This window comes from Acipenser ruthenus, chromosome 32 (genome assembly GCF_902713425.1).
Source record: "Acipenser ruthenus chromosome 32, fAciRut3.2 maternal haplotype, whole genome shotgun sequence".
Classification (NCBI taxonomy): domain Eukaryota; kingdom Metazoa; phylum Chordata; class Actinopteri; order Acipenseriformes; family Acipenseridae; genus Acipenser; species Acipenser ruthenus.
The window spans coordinates 9,131,101-9,152,823 of NC_081220.1; the positions used below are offsets into that span (position 1 = coordinate 9,131,101).

The 21,723-nt window shown below is 39.6% G+C and overlaps 2 long non-coding RNA genes and 2 other non-coding genes across 4 annotated transcripts; 3 read left to right on the top strand and 1 right to left on the bottom strand.

The window, feature by feature from the left end:
• Positions 1 to 5,532: 5,532 nt before the first annotated feature.
• On the top strand, positions 5,533 to 10,695 carry LOC131703018 (uncharacterized). Its single transcript, XR_009309636.1, has 2 exons — positions 5,533 to 6,102; positions 7,997 to 10,695. It is a non-coding gene; the product is annotated as an uncharacterized LOC131703018 (long non-coding RNA).
• Positions 10,696 to 13,630: 2,935 nt separating this feature from the next.
• On the bottom strand, positions 13,631 to 18,234 carry LOC131703037 (uncharacterized). The gene is made up of 2 exons (XR_009309655.1): positions 17,464 to 18,234; positions 13,631 to 15,784 (listed from the first exon to the last, which is right to left on the bottom strand). It is a non-coding gene; the product is annotated as an uncharacterized LOC131703037 (long non-coding RNA).
• A 1,679-nt stretch (positions 18,235 to 19,913) lies between these two features.
• Positions 19,914 to 19,986, top strand: trnaf-gaa (transfer RNA phenylalanine (anticodon GAA)). Its single transcript has one exon. It is a non-coding gene; the product is annotated as a tRNA-Phe (tRNA).
• Positions 19,987 to 20,610: 624 nt separating this feature from the next.
• Positions 20,611 to 20,683, top strand: trnak-cuu (transfer RNA lysine (anticodon CUU)). Its single transcript has one exon. It is a non-coding gene; the product is annotated as a tRNA-Lys (tRNA).
• Positions 20,684 to 21,723: the final 1,040 nt, after the last annotated feature.

Sequence of the window (21,723 nt, forward strand, 5' to 3'; positions counted from 1 at the left end):
GTTTGAGACAATGCAGTAGAAAGATGAATCATAAACTCATCTTGATATTTCCAGTTGAAGGATTATGATGGATGGCATCTGTTATAAAACTTATTCCAACAATTCTGTGTCTCTCTTGGAGTTCCATCCATATTTGACCTGGTCGACCTCATGTTCTAAACTGATATGGAATGACACTTGGTTTTCTATTTCAAATTGTTCTAATATATCCCACAACCAATGTATACAGAAATAATAAGGCATACTCACGGCGAGCGCAGCGGTACCCATGACGGTAGTAGAAATAGTAGTGATAGTGATGAGCTACACAAAAAAAGAAAAGATAATTAGGAACAGTCTATTTTTAACACAGAGCTTCTTAAACCCACTGCCTTCCACACTGTAGCCCAGAACTCAACCCCCTGAGCTACCCAGGGACAGTGGCCCAGTGGTTAATGAAAAGGGCTTGTTACCAGGAGGTTCACATCCCGGCTCAGCCACTCACTCACTGTGTGTGACCCTGAGCAAGTCAAAATGTAAAACTGGAGTCCTATTGTAAGTGACTGCAGCAGCAGTTGTTGATGCATAGTACACCCCCTAGTCTCGAAGGCACTTTGGAGAAAAGCGACTGCTAAAAGACTAATGAATAAAAAAGTAATACTCAGATCCACAAGCATGCACATTGCCTTCCACTCTGCAGGGCACCACTTTCTCTAAACACTGAGCTATCAAACCCATTAACTCCTATACTACAGCCCAGCACTAACCACTAAACTGCTCAAACCCACTACCTTCCACACTGCAGCTCTGCACTCTAGTCACTGTGTCACTGAAGCCTCTCAGCAAAGCTACACTGATAAACAATTCATGCCCTGATTGAAAATAATAAATAAAACCCACTGATTGCTGCATAAAATAAAGTAGAATCCATTTACTTACCATAGTAGCATCTGTACCTTACTGTGAAAGATACAAGTGATATATTGAGTTCAGTCCATTTGAAGTCACTGCAGTGGCTGCTTTATACAAGAATGGGGCCTCAGTAGTGTATTAGAGAGCTATATATTTCAAAGGAGTGTCTCTCTATTTGTACATTTCTATTATTGGCAAAATCCAAAGCCAGGGCTCCTTCTTTATATCCCCTCCCACAGGATACAGAACACCTCGCTATGTGAGTATGTATTAAATGAAGATGGCATTTCTTATTAAGAGCAGCTAATTCATATTATACAATAATACCCCATTCCATATTCTCAACATCAGCTGTAGGAGGCCCCATTGTTAACATGTATTCATTTCTTGTGACGCGCACAGTACATGTGTATTGTATTGTAGTGTACAGTCACATTTTTATTAAAATATCAGATTCACACTTACCACGAGCACAGATGCTATAATCTGGAAATGAAATAAACATAGACCATTAAATACAATTTAAAAATATATATACAATTCATTTCTACATATTAATGTACCATAATAAAATAAAATACTTACAACAGTAAGCTGTTCCAAAGAAAAAGAAAAACAGAAACAGTGGTTATTGGATTTAATAGTTCACTTTATATTCATGTTTGAGTTCCATTTACTGGAATGTTTTCTGTTCCTCTGAGAATATCAGTTGATTTTGATAGCTGTTACAGGCTTAATGAAGACACCAAGGGGCACATTTCAAAGTGTTTCCTACAGTCTGTCCAGAACAATGAAACCACTCCATGGTAGAATATGTTGTAATACTGAAGTGTTTCTCAATGTCTTCAATCAATTGACCTTCAGTCTACAATCCATGCGGTTCACCCAAACCAGGAGCCAGCTCCAGAGAGACACACACTTACTTCTGTAGTATCTTTTGGACAGGGCATCCTTCTTCACTACCATGGACTGTGTCAGGACCACTTCAGAATCCACTTCAGGAGACAGAAAGCACGTGAAGATCATTAAACAAACAGTAGGTTGCATCCCTTCTATTTAAACACAGACCATGTTGAGGAACTCTCCAAATTTGGATTAGGATTTCAATGTACATTAAAGAAGATTGCTGAACAGTAAGGAGCTTCAGATTTCATTTTGTTAGAGTGTGTGTTACGATGTTTTCACCTGAGTTCAGGAGCTGCTCTTCAGTTCTAGTTGCCTGTCTTAGATATATGTACATAATGTAGGCTGGATCAGTCAAAGTGTCTTTATAGAAGAGCCAGTGACTGGATCACGCTTCCTTCTGCTTTCAATTCACTGCTATGCACTAGATGGTGATGGCACTTACTAACAGAAAGATATTTCAGTCTGCATTACATATGAAAAGAATCACACAGACTTATGCACAAAACAACCGTGGTCAACTATGAAAGGTGCTATATAAAATAAATATTGATTGATAAAAAGGTAAGGGAACAGGACAACCTTTTAGTCAAGTTATTATATCTCAGTTGGGCGATCCTTCTTACTGACATTTAAGGAGATCAATTAATACAATACGTCTTATTAAAGGTGCTGCATCAACACATTTAAATTCACATGTTAAATGCAAACAGGTGAAATATTTTCAAAGTGTATATCCCTCAAGCTTTGTGTTTTCCTCTTCCGCATCAGTGTGACAGACAGACAGACAGACAGACAGACAGACAGACAGACAGACAGACAGACAGACAGACACTCAACCGAAGAAGCTATAGGACATCTGTACTCACTGTCAGCTCTTTTCTCCATCATATTGTCTCCTATCAGGTAAAACAGAAATAGGTTTATACAGTTAGAAGTACATTAGGAAACAGATCTGGGCACTTTGTGTTAGTGCCAGTAGAGAAACAGCAGCTAAATGTGCTCAGATTCACTGGGGTTTGGCCTTAAGTCTATCATTTGTAATTCACAATGTGTTCCTCTTGAAGGTTTAACGTTGTACCCACACACTACCCAGACGTGCTTTTCAAAGGACTCACCCAACTCCCGCTCTCCTTTGAGTCCATCACTGTCCAGCTCAGCATCACTGTTGCCTGAATCCTCTGCCTCTGGAACAGGGAGAAGAGAGCTTCATGAAGCAATGAAGGATTCCCTCGACTGCAGTGCACAGCTTCATAGGACACTCAACACAGGGAGGCAGAGAGTTCCCCATTACATTGCAATGCAGAGCTGTGAGGTTTAACCAGGAGATTTCTGGATATACAGTAGCCCTTGATGTTATGCATGATTAGCGATGATTAGTCAGATTGAGTTTCTAAACAAATTGTGTGATCTGTGCAGGACTGTGCTTTTTTGTCATTGCTTAACTTAAATCCTGCAAATAAGAAACTTTCTTTCTTTCTTTCTTTCTTTCTTTCTTTCTTTCTTTCTTTCTTTTTCTTTCTTTCTTTCTTTCTTTCTTTTTCTTTCTTTCTTTCTTTCTTTCTTTTTCTTTCTTTTTCTTTCTTTCTTTCTTTCTTTCTTTCTCTCTCTTTCTTTCTTTCTTTCTTTCTTTCTTTCCTTACCCAGCGCTCTCTTGTTCTCCAGTGCTCCTTCCTGCTCCTCTGAGTCTTCCAAAGTGTTGCTGAGATCTGTAAACACAGGCTGTGGTTACATTTTTAATGAGAGCAGTCCTGTGTTGTATCCAGTGCTATGAAAGGAATGACACCATGGAATGGAGAATGCAAACGGACCGATTAGGAAAACTGGGATTTTTTTTTATTTTATTAAGATTTTTGTATCTGTTTTAAAAACATGTAATTATTGTCATAAAATTCTGCACTTTTGTTAATAACTGCAACAGTGTAGAATAGTTGAATTAATATTATATAAATAAACCACTTTAAAGTGCCACATATTATATAAGGCAAGGAATTGTAATAAATCAACTTGCAGTAAACATTTTGCATTTTTAATATCTCTTAAATAAATTATTATATTAAATCTGCTGTATAAAAAGTGGTTTGAATATTAGCACAATAAATGAAAGAGCAGGTTTATATGTTTCAAGGATATGTATATTTTGTGAAAAAGGTAAATCAAACTGAATGAACATTTTAAAATCTCAGTGTATTTTAAACACAACCTGCAATGGTTTATTGAAGAGATGAGCAGGAGGCAAGATCGACTCGAAGGGAAATTTCAAATGCAAACCTTGATTTGTCCCCATGGTGGGAGGTGGTTGATGCAACACATGGTAGTTTTCAAGTACTCCAAATGCTGTGTCTTATTCTAGTGGAGTACAGGCTCATCAAATCAAACCCCAAGACAAGTAGACAAACCTCTGTGTTGAGAATATAGGATTGAGTTCTGGAAGAATGGATCTTACCCAGTTCTCTCTTGCTGGCCTGGTAATCATCATCTCCCAGCTCTTCAGAGTCCTCAAGGAGGCTCCTTGCATCTGCACACAGAGGAAATGGAGGGGGTGAAATCATTCTTTTAAATGGCAATGTACAAATTAAGAACAAAGAAGGATATTCTTATGGTAAGTTGATTATTTAATAATGCAGCATTGAGGAAAAGCCTGCCTTCTCCACTATGTTATCCCATGGAAGACTGTCTGCTATCTCCCTACCCTTCTGTTATTCTGATGAAAGTCAGTCAATGCCATCTCTTCCCCCATTTATTTTACGTTGAAGGCAATCAATGCAATCCCTCCCTCCCTCCCCATGTTACTCAGAAGAAAGGCAGTCTTACCAGCCCCTGACAGAAGACATGCTGTCAGGACTGAGAGGAGAATGGCTCTTGTAGTCCAGGGTTTCATCTTGACAAGGTGCTGATGCTGCTTTTCCACTCTTCAGCTGCTCTGGTCCCTCCACCCTGCTCTGTTTTATACCCTCTCCCAGGCAAATGCACTCCTTCACCACTAAACCCTCATCAAGAACCCTTTCTTTTTCAACACTGTGATACTGTGTGATGCCCTCCTCTTCCAAATTTCCATACTTCACTTGAAAACTATTTCCTCTATACCCTATGATCCAAATCTATTGACACAGTGTCAGTGATCTCCATTGTTCTCTTAACACAGAGCAGGATCAGTGCTGGGATCAGCAGGTGCAGACAGGGGGCCCCATATACAGTATTAAAGGCAAAAGAATGATTAGTTATCAGTCATGCAAAATGAAGCATTCTCTGGAATTTCATATCTACAGTGCAGTACTGCAAACACCTGGCTCACAAACATGTTCATTATACCAGGTGTTGTGGTTGAGCTGCTTCTTTCATTAGCAAATCAGTCAGCTGCTGTACGGTGTGGAGTGCATGTTTCTTATTGAAACATTTCACAATTGTATTACTAAGTCTCTTTTTAGCAGGAAAAAAATAGGATTGAAATACCCAGTGGATGTGAGAGAAAGACCTTGGTGTTGTGATAGACTAATTTCTACCAGCAACAGGGAAGCAATCATAAAGGCGAAGACTAATCCCAGGGCTTAAAGGAACGAGCTGTGAAGAGGGTACTGAATTTGTTTAGCTTGAACACAGAACAATTAGGCGGACTTGACTGAAGTCTTTAAAAACTTGAAAGGTGTTGACAAAGTTAACCAAAACTAATACCTCAAGCATAGCACTGACACCAGGGTCAGAGGGCACTGTTGGAAATTAAGTGTGGATAGCTGAAATAAAAAAAAATGTGTTCTAGAAAGTTCTAGAAATGCGTTCGAGTCCATCTGTGCCCTTGCCCTGTAATAACCTGTACTGCTTGTATAATTTGTTTCTGTACTGTTTATCTAACTTGTTTTCGTGCTGCTCAACTAACTTGTTTTTGTATCGCTTATCTATCTTGTTTGTCTCAGAATGTTATGGGAAAAGGGATAGCTTACAGAAATGATTCACAGGGCGAGCCTCGAGAAAGTGATCTGGCCAATTACTCTCTCGCACGCGGAAGCCTAACTTGGTAAGCTATAAAGGACGGGTTCCCCCCCCTGCTCTGGTGAGAGTCAGCCGTGAGGATTTGCGCAGTCCTGCTCGGTAGTTTTGGAGACAGCTGCTTTCTCTTGCCAGGGTCGAGGGGCTCTCCCGATCTGCTTGGAAGGGCAAGGATTAGTTCAGTTGCGTCTCTATGAGTATTGATCTGTGAACCTTTGTTGAGGAGAGTCAGCCGTGAGGATTTGCGCAGTCCTGCTCGGTAGTTTTGGAGACAGCTGCTTTCTCTTGCCAGGGTCGAGGGGCTCTCCCGATCTGCTTGGAAGGGTAAGGATTAGTTCAGTTGCGTCTCTATGAGTATATTATATCTCTGATTAATATATTCTTGTATGTGTGTTTGTCTATTATTGTATCAAGGGTGTGAAATAAAGCGGACCTTATTTGGAATTACTCTGTGTAGTAATTGTCTTATTTACCTCCACATCAACTTCCTTTTCAATTTAAAGTAATTAAAATTTCACACAACATTATTGGCGTTGTCGGCAGGACTCTAAAAAGGAAGTTTGGACGTAAATAATCATAATGTTTAAATGCAAGAATAAGGGGCTTGAGCCTGAGGTGCTGCCTGAATGGGATGAAACCATTAGTGATGGGGCACTAGAATTGAGAAAAGGCGGAGGGCTGCCAGAATCTTGGTGTAAACTATTGAAACGAGCAAAATACAATATGTCTAAGGACTAGTTATACGGGTTTGTAGTGCTTAACATGTACGGGCATACTCAGATTTATGTTTTATGTTTGTTTTGAGAGGGTTTGGTACACCTGTTTTGTCTTTGTTTTTACTGTTTGGTTTATAAGTCATGATAAGGGGGCAATAGGATAAGCCTCTTACTTAACTGTCCACATTAGGTGATACAGATAAGGAACAATCAGACAATAAGTTCCAGTTAAGCCCAAATAGCACATACAAAAGTGTAAATTAAATGTGCAATAAACCAAAATAAAAGTTTATGCTTCGTTAAGCATAGCTTTAAACATGGAATATTGGTAAAAACAAGATAAAACTAAAAGTGTTGTTGTTTGTCTGTTAGTTTTGTGTTTTGTTGGGAGTCTGATCAACTCCAAATATGTTAGAAGATAATATTGAGGGTCATCAAATGGATGACTGGAGAATATAGAACATAGACTATGTTTTAAAATATGGCAAAAAGGGAATATATATATATATATATAGAACAGTAATGTATACGTTCATGTAACAGGAGCAGGGAATGTGCGTGTGGATGTGGGAGATTACTCTGAGTTTTTGGACTTGAGCACAGATCCTATTATTAGGCAGTGATGCAGGAGACAAAAGCAGTGTCACTCAGAGCTACGCGAGTGATGTGAAATGAGATGTTTGCACACATGTTTCCGATGTGTTTTGTTTATGTTGGTTACAATTAGTTTTTTACGGAGCTTCTTGCAGGAGAGGTGATGATAATTAGATTAATGTGATAACTGAAACATGAATAAATCGTGAGTGACATGAGATTATTGATGGTGCAGTATAGGACTGCAGGCTTGATGGATTGTGGTACTAGCATGATAGACAGCCTGTTGGTTAATGTGAATATAGGGTATAAATGATGAAAATGCAATTGAAGGAAATTAAAGTAGTGGCAACATACTGAGAGGATGGAAGGACCGGCTAGTTTTAGCGGTCCAAATATTTGGAATTAAAAAAAAAAAAAAAAAGCAGGGGGGGGGGGGGTCTGGAATGCTGATTGGGGAGGTCCATATGAGATAATGGACAAACTGGGAGAAACCAATTTGAAATTGGCAATACAAAAATGAGGGAGTGAAAACTGGCTTGAAAACGAAAACTAGTTTCACTGATAAGCAAGGGCACTGATGCAGTTATTTTAGAGTAGTAATTGTGAGCAATGAAGTAGATAGAGATTTGTAGTTACTTTCAGAGTACAGACACAGGTCTAAGGCTTTTCTCTTCTCCTACAGGTTCATGCTGGAACTGATATGTTATATTATGTTCACAATATGGGGTGGACATAGGCTCTGAGAAAAATACAAGATAGAATGAACAGACATTGGCGATTCTTAGAATTGCAATAACATTATCAATGCAGATGAAAAAGAGACTATTCAAGAATTAACCCTTTTGAATTTTGAAATTAAATCAGATATTGATCAAAAGAATAAATACTGCACTTGTTCTCCACAGGTCCCGAGATAATACTGATGGCGTTTAGGTGGAATGGAAGCACAGTGCTGTTCATCGGAACTGAGAGGACCATTTCAGAAGAGTTTGTGCAGAAAGTTCCAGTACACTTGTGGGACAATTTGGATATGCAAACAGTAACTGTACATATTAACCTGCATAACTTTACAATGCTTGTCCATGATATGTAGTAATTAAGCTCTACCATATATCTGGAACAAGAGTGTAAGTTGCTGAGAGACGGTCATGAGGAAGTATCTGAAACCACAGAGACATTCTTACATATGGGGAACCATTCCGGTCTGCATATCAAAAGAAGAAATATTTATGATGACGTTAAAGTGACATTTTTGGGGATGTAATGGGGACTGTTAATTTCAGTTAACACAAAAATGCAATATACACACATTTCTTTGATATACTGTACCGATAAATTAGAAACTAAACTATGTAAAAAATACAACAAAACACAGTACATTTTTGGGGATGTAATGGGGACTGTTAATTTCAGTTAACATACCTGATAATGAAACTACGTATTATAAACTTGGGGTATAGATGTATGATTGGTGAAAAGATTTGTCTTAGTTTAAAGATACTAAAGGTAATATGTCAGCGATCCTGGAGTGCAGAGATGGGAAGGTCTCATGTAATTTATTACTAATCACATTCAGTAAAATAACAAAAACTGCAAAGGTTGTAAAATTGCCCTCTAGAGGCACTGGGAGTATGGAGTTTGTGTTGTTCATGACACTTAAGAGTGGTATTGTTAAGACATTGTATCTGCCATCCATGTTAGGGAGGTAAAATGGTTGGCGTCTTGCAATGGATTATTTGGAGTGTTGTTAGGAACATAATACTATATTAATATGTACTTGTAATGTAATGGGACATCCTATGTTGAATGGAAATACCAATTGAAAACAGCTGTTCTACTGAAAAATATGGTAATGTATAAGTTCACAAATCTAACTGTTATGTTTGAACAGCATTGCAAGCAACACACCAATATCCAGAATTGGCTTCAAAGGGAAATAGGTAGTACAATAAAAGATTACAAAGAGCGAATAGCCAAACGAATGTGTGAAGGTAATGAGAATGTGTGAAGGTAATGAGAAACGTAGTAAGAGGGGGCTTTTTGATGAAATAGCAGGCTGGTTTGGTGCAGGAAATTCTGTTGCAAACAGCTGGGATATTTATCAAATGTCAAAAGGGCAAACTTGGATAGCAAGTACTGTGGGAGAAGGAATAGAAAGATTGGGGAATGGACAGATGTATGTAAACCAAGGGATTAGGCTCCAGGGTACAGCTATATATGAGCTAATGGATGGAACAGAGGGAGCCCTGCGCAATTTGACCAAAGCAATAGATTGTAGAATATTTGCGGGTGACCTTTTAAAAACAATGAAGGAAGAAATAATGGAGACATGAGCCGTTGAGGGAAATTTTGCACGAAGTTGGCCCTCATAAATTATGTATAAGTACGGTGCATGCCCATCCACAACTTACTTATGTGCCTTATTCTGGGTGTTTATCAGACATATATCTTTGGCATTGGGGAAATGGTACTTATTTGTTAACCAATCATTCCCAGCAAGAGCTTCTCACTAGGATCCAGTGGGAGGTTCTTCATTCAGGAATTCACATTTCCCTGCAAAAACATCAAGAATTGCTGAATCAATCGTCTGAATTAGTTGACCTAGCAAAACAACATCAACACAATGCTACTGTATTAAAAATTAAAACGATAATGGCACAAAATACAATCTTAGGGTTAGGGAAAGTTATTGAACGTAATGCACAAGATGCGTGGTGGTCCATATTTGAGGGATGGTCACCAAAGGCTAAAGGAGTATTAAATATATTAATCCACCCCATCTTAATATTATTGGGGATTGTATTTCTTTTATGTGTATGGCAAATATGTTTATGTATCTATCTTCGCAGAATTACACAGCGAATAATGTATTTGGCAGTGCACAGATGAATCTCGACCGAAGGACCGAATGAAATAAAAAAAATGTGTTCTAGAAAGTTCTAGAAATGCGTTCGAGTCCATCTGTGTCCTTGCCCTGTAATAACCTGTACTGCTTGTATAATTTGTTTCTGTACTGTTTATCTAACTTGTTTTCGTGCTGCTCAACTAACTTGTTTTTGTATCGCTTATCTATCTTGTTTGTCTCAGAATGTTATGGGAAAAGGGATAGCTTACAGAAATGATTCACAGGGCGAGCCTCGAGAAAGTGATCTGGCCAATTACTCTCTCGCACGCGGAAGCCTAACTTGGTAAGCTATAAAGGACGGGTTCACCCCCCTGCTCTGGTGAGAGTCAGCCGTGAGGATTTGCGCAGTCCTGCTCGGTAGTTTTGGAGACAGCTGCTTTCTCTTGCCAGGGTCGAGGGGCTCTCCCGATCTGCTTGGAAGGGCAAGGATTAGTTCAGTTGCGTCTCTATGAGTATTGATCTGTGAACCTTTGTTGAGGAGAGTCAGCCGTGAGGATTTGCGCAGTCCTGCTCGGTAGTTTTGGAGACAGCTGCTTTCTCTTGCCAGGGTCGAGGGGCTCTCCCGATCTGCTTGGAAGGGTAAGGATTAGTTCAGTTGCGTCTCTATGAGTATATTATATCTCTGATTAATATATTCTTGTATGTGTGTTTGTCTATTATTGTATCAAGGGTGTGAAATAAAGCGGACCTTATTTGGAATTACTCTGTGTAGTAATTGTCTTATTTACCTCCACATCAACTTCCTTTTCAATTTAAAGTAATTAAAATTTCACACAACAATAGCCATAGGACAGAGGGTATGAGACACCTTCTCACAGAGTGTGGTGAGGGGATGGAATGGGTTACCAAGTCATGTTGTTAGGGCTGGGATCCTTTAAGACCCGACTTAACAGGTTTGAGATCAATCAGCTGCTGCACTGATGGGCCGAATGTCCTCCCTGGTTCTGTGTTCTGAATTCTGGATCTCCAGTGTGCTGGCATTGATTGGTAACTCCTCTCCAGAGTCAGTTGTTTTCCTTGTACACTCAACCAACCCTAAATATGCTGAGAACAGTTGAGGGAACTAAATCAATTCAGTCTGGAACAGAAAAAAGACTAGAGACTAAAGGTTTTAAAAAGTTGGAGTTAACTGTAGTCACTCTTTCAAGCACAGCAGAGAGACCAGGACTAGAGTACACAGTTATAAGTGGAGACAGACTTAGGACAGAGGTTAGGAGACACATCTTCTCAAAGTAAGTTACTTAACCTCCTTGTGCTCTGTCCTTCGGATGAGATGTAAAACCGAGGTCCTATTGGAAGTGACTCTGCAGCAGAAATTGTTGGTGTATAGTTCATTCCCTAGTCTGTGTAGTTGCTTTGGATAACAGCGTCTGCTAATTGACACATTTATTATTACACCCAGAGTCAAAAAGGGCTCGGGTTGACGTGCTCCTCCGACTGGGCAACATCCCTTGCAGTGGAGTTAACAGACAATCAACAGACAAGGGAACTGAATCTATTTAGCCTGGAACAAAGAAGGATTAGAGAAGACACTTCTCACAGAGTTGGGAGTGTTTGAAATGGGTCACTAGAATGGTGCTGCTGCAGAGTCATTAGGATGTCTTTAAAAGCCAACTCGATGAAAGCCAGGGATCAGTCAGCTACTAGAAAAGTATTGATGCATTAAATTCCCTGATTTTGTTCATAACTTTTCTTATGTTATTACATCAATGCCCTATTGTAAGTGACTCTGCATATAATGCACAGTTCACAGCCTACCTCTGTAAAGCACTGTGAGATGGTGGTCCACTATGAAAGGTGCTATATAAAAATAAAGATGTTATTATTATATTATTACAAGCTAAAAATATTATTATTTATTTATTTCTTAGCAGACACCCTTATCTGTCTTACAACATTTGGAATTCAAAGAGAAAGAATAAATATGGTGTTTAACTTGTAATGCAATATATGAACATGTGAGCCTCCACACCTTGCATTACACTCAAATGCAGGTGCATAAGCTTCTATATGAAACCAAAGGAGTAACTGCACCTGCACAGAAAACAGCACATACTCAAGTATAAGCGCATGCGTCAATTCCTAGTGAGTATATGGTAATAAAACTAAACCTGATCTCACTGCTAAACATTACTACAGTACTAGCTTCAATAGTTCCTTTAAACAAACCACTCCCAATTCCAATAATATGACATTATTAGTACATAAATAGGTTACTTTTTAATTAACCAACCATTAAGAACACAATGAACAATGTTTGATAGTTTTAATGAGCTCGTTGCTAACAGTTACTAGACTAAACAAGCAGCACTTCAAATGAAGCGTGACCACTGCTCCCACTGAACACCTGATTGTGCATTTCAAAGGAACTTTGATGGATATCACATCACTGATGCATGTGCTGAAATATGGAAATATAAAAAGCAAATGTGTCACCAGTAGTTCAATTGCTTTTTGAGTAATGGCTTCTTTCTTGCCACCCATCCATACAGGCCAGCTTTGTGTAGGGACTGGCTTATTGTTGATGTGTGAATGCTGACTCCCACCATAGACACAGAACTTTGCAGATTTCTCAAGGTCATTGGTGGCTTCAGTGACATCCCGAACCAGTTTCCTGCTTGTCCAGCTGCTCAGTTTGGGAGGGCGACCTGATCTGGGTAGTGTCTGGGTGGTATGATGCATCTTCCACTTCTTAATGATGGCCTTCACTGTGCTGAGAGGGATAATCAGAGCCTTTGAAATGTTCTTGTACCCTTCTCTGTGCCTCTCTACCACTTTATCCCTGACTTGTTTCGAAAGCTCCTTGGACTTCATGGTTGCTTTGTTGGTTCACTATGTGAGTTGCAGCTTGAAAGTCTTTATATGCCTGAATGTAATTATCTACAAGTTAAACCACTTTGAGTACATACAGGCTAAAACTATTTCACTAATTTTGTGACCTTTAACTTTATCAATGTGGAGTAGTTTGTGTAGATTCTACATGTAAAGTCTAATTTGAAAGCGTCGTGGAGTACGCTCAGGTGCCAACAAAATGTGAAAACTTTGCAGGGGGGTGAATACTTCTGCAAACCACTGGAATTGCTTAATAAAAATGTCTTGTGCAAAATGCTTTTTCGGGTTCCCATTCGCTCAGTTTATTTTACTTGAGAAAACCCGGCTTTCACACAACGTCATGCAAATGAAGGGGAAAGGTGGGGGCTGCTATATAAATTAGCCATGTGTAAAGTTCTTGTGCTGTTTTTGCAGATGGCTCATGAAAATGTTGTTTCCATGCACAGAGAACTGGTACACAAGAGAATCTAAGCTGATGTAATAAAGATGTGATTTCTAAATACCTTGTGCCTGTTTGTTTAATAGAGTCCCCCAGAGAGAGAGGGGAGTATTCAACACATCTGGAGCAGAAATCACCTCGTTAAGAAGCAATGGTATGCAGCCCATTAAAGTGCTAAAAGGTCTCTGGCGCACCCTGCTGGAAACAGTATTGATTTTACACTTCAAGCTGCCCACATGATAACTGTGGTATACTGTGCTGCGTCCTGAGGTACCACAGATTCACCATGGTATCAGGGAAGATTCCACACAACACACTGCAAGAGGCTGAGCAATGCAGGAGGAAAAAAAGAGAAACTTGCACTCATAATAACAATCTATTTAATATATTACTAATGTGATGTAACACAATCAGAATGCTCAACAACATGATGAACACAGATTTTGGTGAGTTTTTGATCTGAACAGATTGTGATTAGGGGTGACCCTATTTATCAAGCAAGTTTATTCTTTTGTTTTCAGTTAATATTTCTGTATTTAGTCGAATGCACTCCTGTTGTTTAGGTGTCCCCAAGTGTCTGCATTTCTAAGAATGTTCTCAAGTCCTGTAAGAGCCTGCAACTGACTTAACTTCTTCACACTAAGTGCAGGGATAGGATTACACATATGTGTGAATGTTATGGTGTCTTGTGCGGTTTCCTAACTGACTGAATGAAGGTTTCCTAACTGTGTAAAACTCTTATCACTGGTCTGTATGTGAGAAGGTTTCTCTCCTGTGTGAACGCGCTGGTGTCTTTTAAGCAGTGATATATGATTGAAACTCTTCCCACAATCAGCCCAGGAACACGGAGTCCCTCCTGTGGGATTTCCCTTGTGAGTTTCAGGAGCATCTAATTGACAGGAACTCTTCCCACCTTTAATAGAATGAGGCAAGGTCTTCAAGTTGCCCTGGGTTTCAGAATTGTTAAAACATACAGAATGTGCCGTCTCTGTACTCTCCACAGTAAGTGGGTGTCTGTCTTGTAAGGAAGCGATTGTAACTGAGTGAGTTCTCAATGTCTTCACATATTCTTCTTGTTGTTTCTCTGTGTTTCTTGCACTGTGGTTTGCCTCTAGAAGCGTTTTTGCACTGGGCTGATAGAGTGGAGTCGTGTTCTCCTTCATCTACTTTAGAAGCTAAAGAAAGAAAGAGAAGAGAGACAAAGGTTATTGTACAGCATTTTTCCACATGCACTGTTCTGAACACAAGTGAATGAGCAGTTCAGTGATTGGTTGCTTGAGATGAGGTGGATTCATTCACCAGTTAGTGTCCCGCAAGTTTCAGTAACAGCAAAAATGATGTCAACATGTCAGCCAAGTGGAAAATGAAAACATGCTTTTTTTAATGTTTAAAATGGAATATTTTAAATCGAGCCAACAGAGCATCATGAAAAATCCTATTTAGTACCTGCATTTTGATAGTACTGCAATGTATCTAATATTTAATTTGTTTTTTGATAATTAATAATTAATATAGAAATTATCTGTTGAGCTGGTCTGCTGTACAGAACACCTCCACACACATACTTACTGTACTGTGACAATAATAACACAGCAATGCTTACTGTGAGACACACAAAAGTGAAATGTGGCATTGCGAGCAAACATTACAGTCCTCGGGATAGTTGCAGTGAGATGAGCGTTTAAAAATTATATTGTATTTGCATAAAGTGTAAGAAATAAAATAAGACTCATGTTGGTGATCCTGCTGCATACATTCTCCACAGAAACTCTCTACTGAAATGTTTCTTCTGGTGACGCTGAGCAACCCGACTGGATTTGGCATCACCCAGTGATGAGACATGTGATCCCTGTAGCTCTGTAAAGCTGTGGGAGCAGAACTGCAAACAGTCTACCAGGAATGAGGAAAGGCAAAGATCTAACACAGGGGTGTCCATCCAGACACAGGAGTATCACTTTATATAACTGAACCTGTTCAATGTGGAGTGGAATGGCCTCCAGGAGCGTGATTGGACACCGCTGATCTCACAGCATTCTAAAGAGGCGTGGCAGCGGCTTCACATCTAGCAGGTGCCTCAGGAGCAAGCACAGTGATGTCCTTGTTGACATAGTGGTTGGGCAGCTCCCCTTGGTTAAAATATGAATCTCAAGCACACTGCTGGTGTTCAGTACCAGGTTCTGCAGGATGAACAGGCAGCTCAATGCTGCTTGTTTTGTAGGATTACCTCTGAATCCCAGTTCACATTCAGATGGAGAGTCATCACACAGGTTGGATCCCAGCTTGTTGTTCTACCACAAGTGTACAGGCATGATTTTCATGAGGAAGTTCCTCTGCGATGGGGACACATTCCTGCTCTATGAATTCCTCTTTAATAGGAACACATTCCTGTTGAGGGACCTCTTCATCTTTAACACATGCCAGCTCTGTAACCTGCATTAGACTTGCACAGCACTCCTGCTTCTATCTTTGGCCCTTCCTGTGCTTCAGATTCAGGGATAGCGTGGCTCTCTTTGGGATCTGTGGGAAACAAAACTGTATACAATTAGATCTCTTACTTACCAGCTAGGTTTGTTAGTTGCTTTGATCAGGGATTTAAAGTTACTGTTCCTCAGTTATTTCGTATAGGGGTGAGCCGGTATAATAGTTTGGTGGTTTAGGTACATGATGGCATTGATACCATTCCTGATATTCTACATTGCAATTGTCGGTTAACGCTGTGTTTGTGTTCCTATGAACAAAGTGAAGGAAAAGGCATTTTCATATGAACATCTTTTTATTCTACGTCCTGTACAAGACTCAGTGCTGCTGGGCTTTCTCACCTCCTGTAGCCTCACACTGGAGCATTGCATCCACTTCTACCTCCCTGTCAATCACCATCATGACCGCCGTTCTGCCTTTGCATTGTTCTAATGCAAACATCCATTTCTCTACTGCAAACATGCTTAGAAACCAAGCCTGGAGACTTGCAGTCTTAGCAAAGTGTCTGAGGAATGTCTTTTTGTTACCTGATCCTGTATTGTGAGAACGGTTTTGAAGGAAACGGTCAACGCAGAATACAAGTTTCAATGTGTCAAATACAATGAGCAGACAAGCGACTGCAGCAGGATAACCTGCTTATTCTCAAAGCAGTTTCATTTAAACAGGTGATTTACACAACTCAAACTTTTTCAAGTGCAGCAATATGTTTTTTGTACAAACTCCACCTGTGTAATAATCATTAGGCAGAACATTGGAAGCTTACTTGAGCAACATCACATGACCTGTAGATATAAATCCAATAACATCCCTTGTAGTATTAAAATACATTTGTAATGGTGTGGCTCTCCCTACTGTATGTATCCTGTGCAAACTCATCTCTGCTCTTAAATAATAACCTGGATTAGTAAATGTTTATAAGCAATATGAGCGATTGTTTCCTAATTCTGTTTACCATCAGCTGAACAAAGTACTTTATTTAGAGACTCAATCTAGAGACTCAATAAAATGATACAATTCAGTTGACACCTTACTGTGTTGTATTTACTTCCTCCAACTTCAACCCTTAATTGAACTTGTGGAACCACTCGGGTCCAAAATCTTACAGCGGATTGGTGCAGGCAGGGTGCTGCTGCCGCCCCTTTATTCACACAGTGAGGTCTGGAAAGATCGTGTAAATGTGTGTGTGTGGAACAAGAAGGAAACAGGACTGAAGCAAAAGAACGAGCAGCGAATGAGCCGCGACTGTACCAAAGACAAACTCAACAGCACTGGAGCGGAATACAATGAAACCATTTATCTAAAAATAGATTCACAGTCAAACAGTTCAATCAAACACTGAAACCTGATGTGCTGCTGCCTGTATGCTGATATTAAATCACAAATCATTATTCTAACCCTCTGCAATATGGTCTGTGACTGTCTCAGTGGGACTCTATACAAGACATCACTTTACCAGAAGGATGCCATTGAAGCCTCCTAAATTAGACTGGTTAAGATTTTCCAATCTAGTACTTTCTAGAATACCTATTTAAATATATAAAATAATACAATGCCTCGATTTGACTCTTTATAACCAATATCAGGACAGAGCTGCGCTTATTATAATCAAACACTTTAAAACGTGTCTTAAGAAAAATTCTAACCAAAATCTTTCCAATAGAAGGTGGTTTAAGGTGTTTGATTGACCAAGCAATACCACACAATAAAATCAATCTTACCTTGAAATATTAAAGGTTGTTTAATGTCTGCATCTGTAGCGTTTATACACCCTCGCACAGCTTTCAGCTCGTTCTCTGATATTTCCAATCTCAGCTTCAGACTTTCATTCTCTTTCTCCTTTTTGTTCCATTTCCACTCTGAATTCAGTGAATTTGCTGCCGACAGCTTTAGTAATCGCGCACAAGACGGTGTGTAGAGCCGCTTTCACTGCGTGCTCGATGGTAGAGGCGAGCTCGTCTTGAAAGAGCGACACGGACACACTGACGCGTCCATCTTCACTGGTTTGAGTTTCAGACTGGTCTAGCGGAATCCTCTTTTCAATCAGAAACGCCGCCTGCGGTTTGTATTTAGTAATATTTATTTTTTACTGTAGTCTTCCCATTCAAATATATATTCATCACTTCTTCTGGTGTGATAAAGAAAGAACACAAACAACAGGCTTTGCAAGGAGTAACTTTACTTTGGTCTTTCAGAATCGCGCAGAGCTCTGCTGGAGCTTCAACGCGTTTGTTTCTCAGTAAATCATCTCATTGAAAAGCTCGACTTGTCTGTAGCTGCGACTGACGCGCTCCGCTCTGTGTGTGAAATTCAACACAGAAAAGGGATGCTTTCCTTTTCACGGAACTCCGTGAAGGTGATAAACAAACACAAAAATCACTAATTATTAGAAAACATTTCATCCCAGCCTACATATTTTAAACAGCAGGAGACAGCGTGTTGTAAAATCATCACTGACTGCAACCACCTCTCCACACATGAACAAAACAAACCTCTCTATTTCCTGTACTGAAATGAAAGCGTCACTAGCAGAAGGCGGGTCTGGTTGGATCCATCGCGTATTATTGGCTGTAGAAACACTCTATCCCCAGCATGTGAGCCTGATTGGCTGTAGAAACACTCTATCCCCAGCATGTGAGTCTGATTGGCTGGCCTCCCTATGGAGGCGGTTATGAAACTGGATGCCAGAGTTCGCCATGTTGGCTCTTTCAGCGCTGTGTTCAATGCGATGCATTCAGGCGCGTTAAGTAAGTGAGCCGCTCAGAAAGCACACGGAGCTGAATTTAAATGACTTAACGCTCTGCTACAGGAGAGCGCTGAGCGACTTTTAAAAATGGAGAATAATAATGATTTGCTTGTTTGTGTTTCTGAGGTGATGGTTGATGAAATGGCCCCGTGTGAAGTTACTGTCCCCTGCTGGACCTCGCTGAGTTCGGCGCTCTGTTTGGACTGAACCTCATATCTGTCTGTGTTTAATACCGACAATACCGACGTTAATAATGAACATTATAAATGATATTAATACCACAAACCTAATAATAATACATTAATAACTATAAAACAGCTCTACATTTAAAAAGAAAAATGAAATTAAATAATACAAATTCGAAAACAACCAGTTGTGGAGTAGTGGTTAGGGCTCTGGACTCTTGACCGGAGGGTCGTGGGTTCAAATCGCGGTGGGGACACTGCTGCTGTACCCTTGAGCAAGGTACTTTACCTAGATTGCTCCAGTAAAAACCCAACTGTATAAATGGGTAATTGTATGTAAAAATAATGTGATATCTTGTAATAATTGTAAGTCCCCCTGGATAAGGGCGTCAGCTAAGAAATAAATAAATAATAATATTTTTTACATTATTGTCTACATGCATCATCTCAGATAATTACAGTGTCATTTATCAGACCCTTCGGCGTTGTCTTTTGAAGAATTAAACCTGCCAGATCGAACGCAGGCTAACATTCAATTAATCAATCTATCTATTAATCATATATATTTTCTATAGCGCCCGATATGCGCTTCACAAAATCTACTTAAAAACAACAAAATATCTAATTGTAAGGCTGGTCGAACAAAATAAGTCTTCAGTGTAATTTTAAACAAAGAGCGCTTTCCACGATTTAAGATGCTTTCGAGAGACAGAATATTGGAATTGGCTGCCGAAACTGGGGGATAAAACTGCCTGTGATCAAAGTGGGCAGAAAAGTTGCATACTTTGCATACCGTATTTGGGAGAAAAGAAAACGGATCATCTCTGATTTGCAACGTTTCCATGGTTCGGCCCGGCCTCTGCCGTGTGACTGGTTAAAACGATGTTCAGTTTTTTTTTTCTGCTGCTGGTAATTCAGTCATGAGACAGCTGTAGCAGAGTGGCGCAGCGGAAGCGTGCTGGGCCCATAACCCAGAGGTTGATGGATCGAAACCATCCTCTGCTAGCTTGTTTTTCTTCTGTTAGCAAAGTAGTTTTTTTAAATATTAACTGAAGCAATTAATTAATATTACATTTCGCAATCAAGGATGATATAATGCGCAAAGATACTTGTCTCATAAGAGCTGAAATAAATTATAGCGCTTTGATATTATGTTACTAACGGATTGTTTAGAAATGTACGTAATTATATTACAACTATTCTAAAAAAGAATGTTATCTCGAAAAAGGAGGCTTGACAAGCCGAAATTGCTCAGCTGGGAGAGCGTTAGACTGAAGATCTAAAGGTCCCTGGTTCGATCCCGGGTTTCGGCAAACAACAAGACGATATTGGTTTTGTATTATTTTGAACTAAAAAAAACAGAGCACATTCATTCTTCAGCGTAATTGGATGAAATAACAGCGTATCAGAGTGCCATTTTCTAATGTGATTAAGAAATTCAAAAAACATCGTCCCTGGGTGGGCTTGAACCACCAACCTTTCGGTTAACACAAGAACGCGCTAACCGATTGCGCCACAGAGAACAACCTGTTAAGCAGCCAAAGCATACGAGAGTGATGAGCAAGGCGAGATGCTGCAGAACGTGATCGAGGGAGCAGTACTCATCAGAACCTGAGATCACATCTAAGAAGAAAGCAACACGGGGCAAGAAAGTCTATGTAATCAATTATGGCAGCACAACATATGTCGTTTTGTTAGATAACACCCTGGGAGACAACAGAGCAGTGTGTGTAAATAGCTACAATGGAAACCATATACTTACGACTTAATTTTGATACAGAACTGTGGTCATGTGTAATCTGTTTTCATTATGATAAGAAAGCTACAGTTCAGTGGATTATATTTGGAATCTTTGGTTCTGTCATTCACTATCTTCTCAAATAAGATGACAAATTAATAGCTCAGTTGGTTACAGTGAAAGAAACCTCGAAAAGTCAGCCCGGCTAGCTCAGTCGGTAGAGCATGAGACTCTTAATCTCAGGGTCGTGGGTTCGAGCCCCACGTTGGGCGTCCTTTTTAAATACAAATTGAAGATGTTTCTTCGAGACAACGGAGCAAAGTCTGATTCTGTTCACATTGTATACAGTATTGCAACAAAATTACTTATTGGTCATTGTCAAATAGCAATTGCTATTGTAAAAAGCATGCATCGTTTATAGCTATAACGAAATTGAAATAAATAATCTTACTTTTTTGGGTTGACTTCAATCCGTTTCTTTTTTTTAGAATTGTCTTAGCATCATTCATGGAGCATCAGTTGGTATGTGCGTAATAAACCCAATCGGGCCTTGATACGATCCCCTAGTGTGTGCTGAAATAAATAATGCGTTTTTCTACATTAACAAACGCAGCTTGTCAGAATGGCCGAGAATAACACAGATTTCATTTTTGTTGTAAACAGACTACTTGTTAACGTCACTGAAAAATATTTTGTGTCCAAACATGTTATTTAACTTGATTGTTTTAAAATTCCAAATAACATATTACTTTGAAAAACATCTCCGTCGACCACTGGATCGTGGTCTCAGGCTGGGACGTGGACCATTGAGAACAGTATAAACCATCTATTACTAGACGCAGCTTACAGGAGAAATGCCCTCCTTTAACATGCTAGGATGATCGACTTCGGCATTCTCCAACTGCTGTTTACATTTTCTAACACGTTATGAGAAAGAACAATATTTTGGTGTCCAAACATGTGTTATTTAATTTGATTGTTTTAATATTCCAAATAACATATTACTTTGAAAAACATATATGTTTTTAATACAGTCCTATTTGAGTATTTAAAATATGATTATATTCAAATGCCAGCAACGGTGTGTTAATTTAACGAAGCGCCTAACGCCGCTCGGAACGTTCGCATTTTTAAATCCTAACGGTCTCTCCTCAGCTGAGCGGAATGTTCACGAGCCGGTTGCCTAGCAGCGTCTCCCCCTCCTTCTCTGCCCCGCCGTCTCACCCTCTTTCGTTGCTCCAGGTAGGAGTTCAAATTTAGCTTCGTTATATTAGCGCAATTCTTTACTAACTTTTACAAATTAGCTTATTAG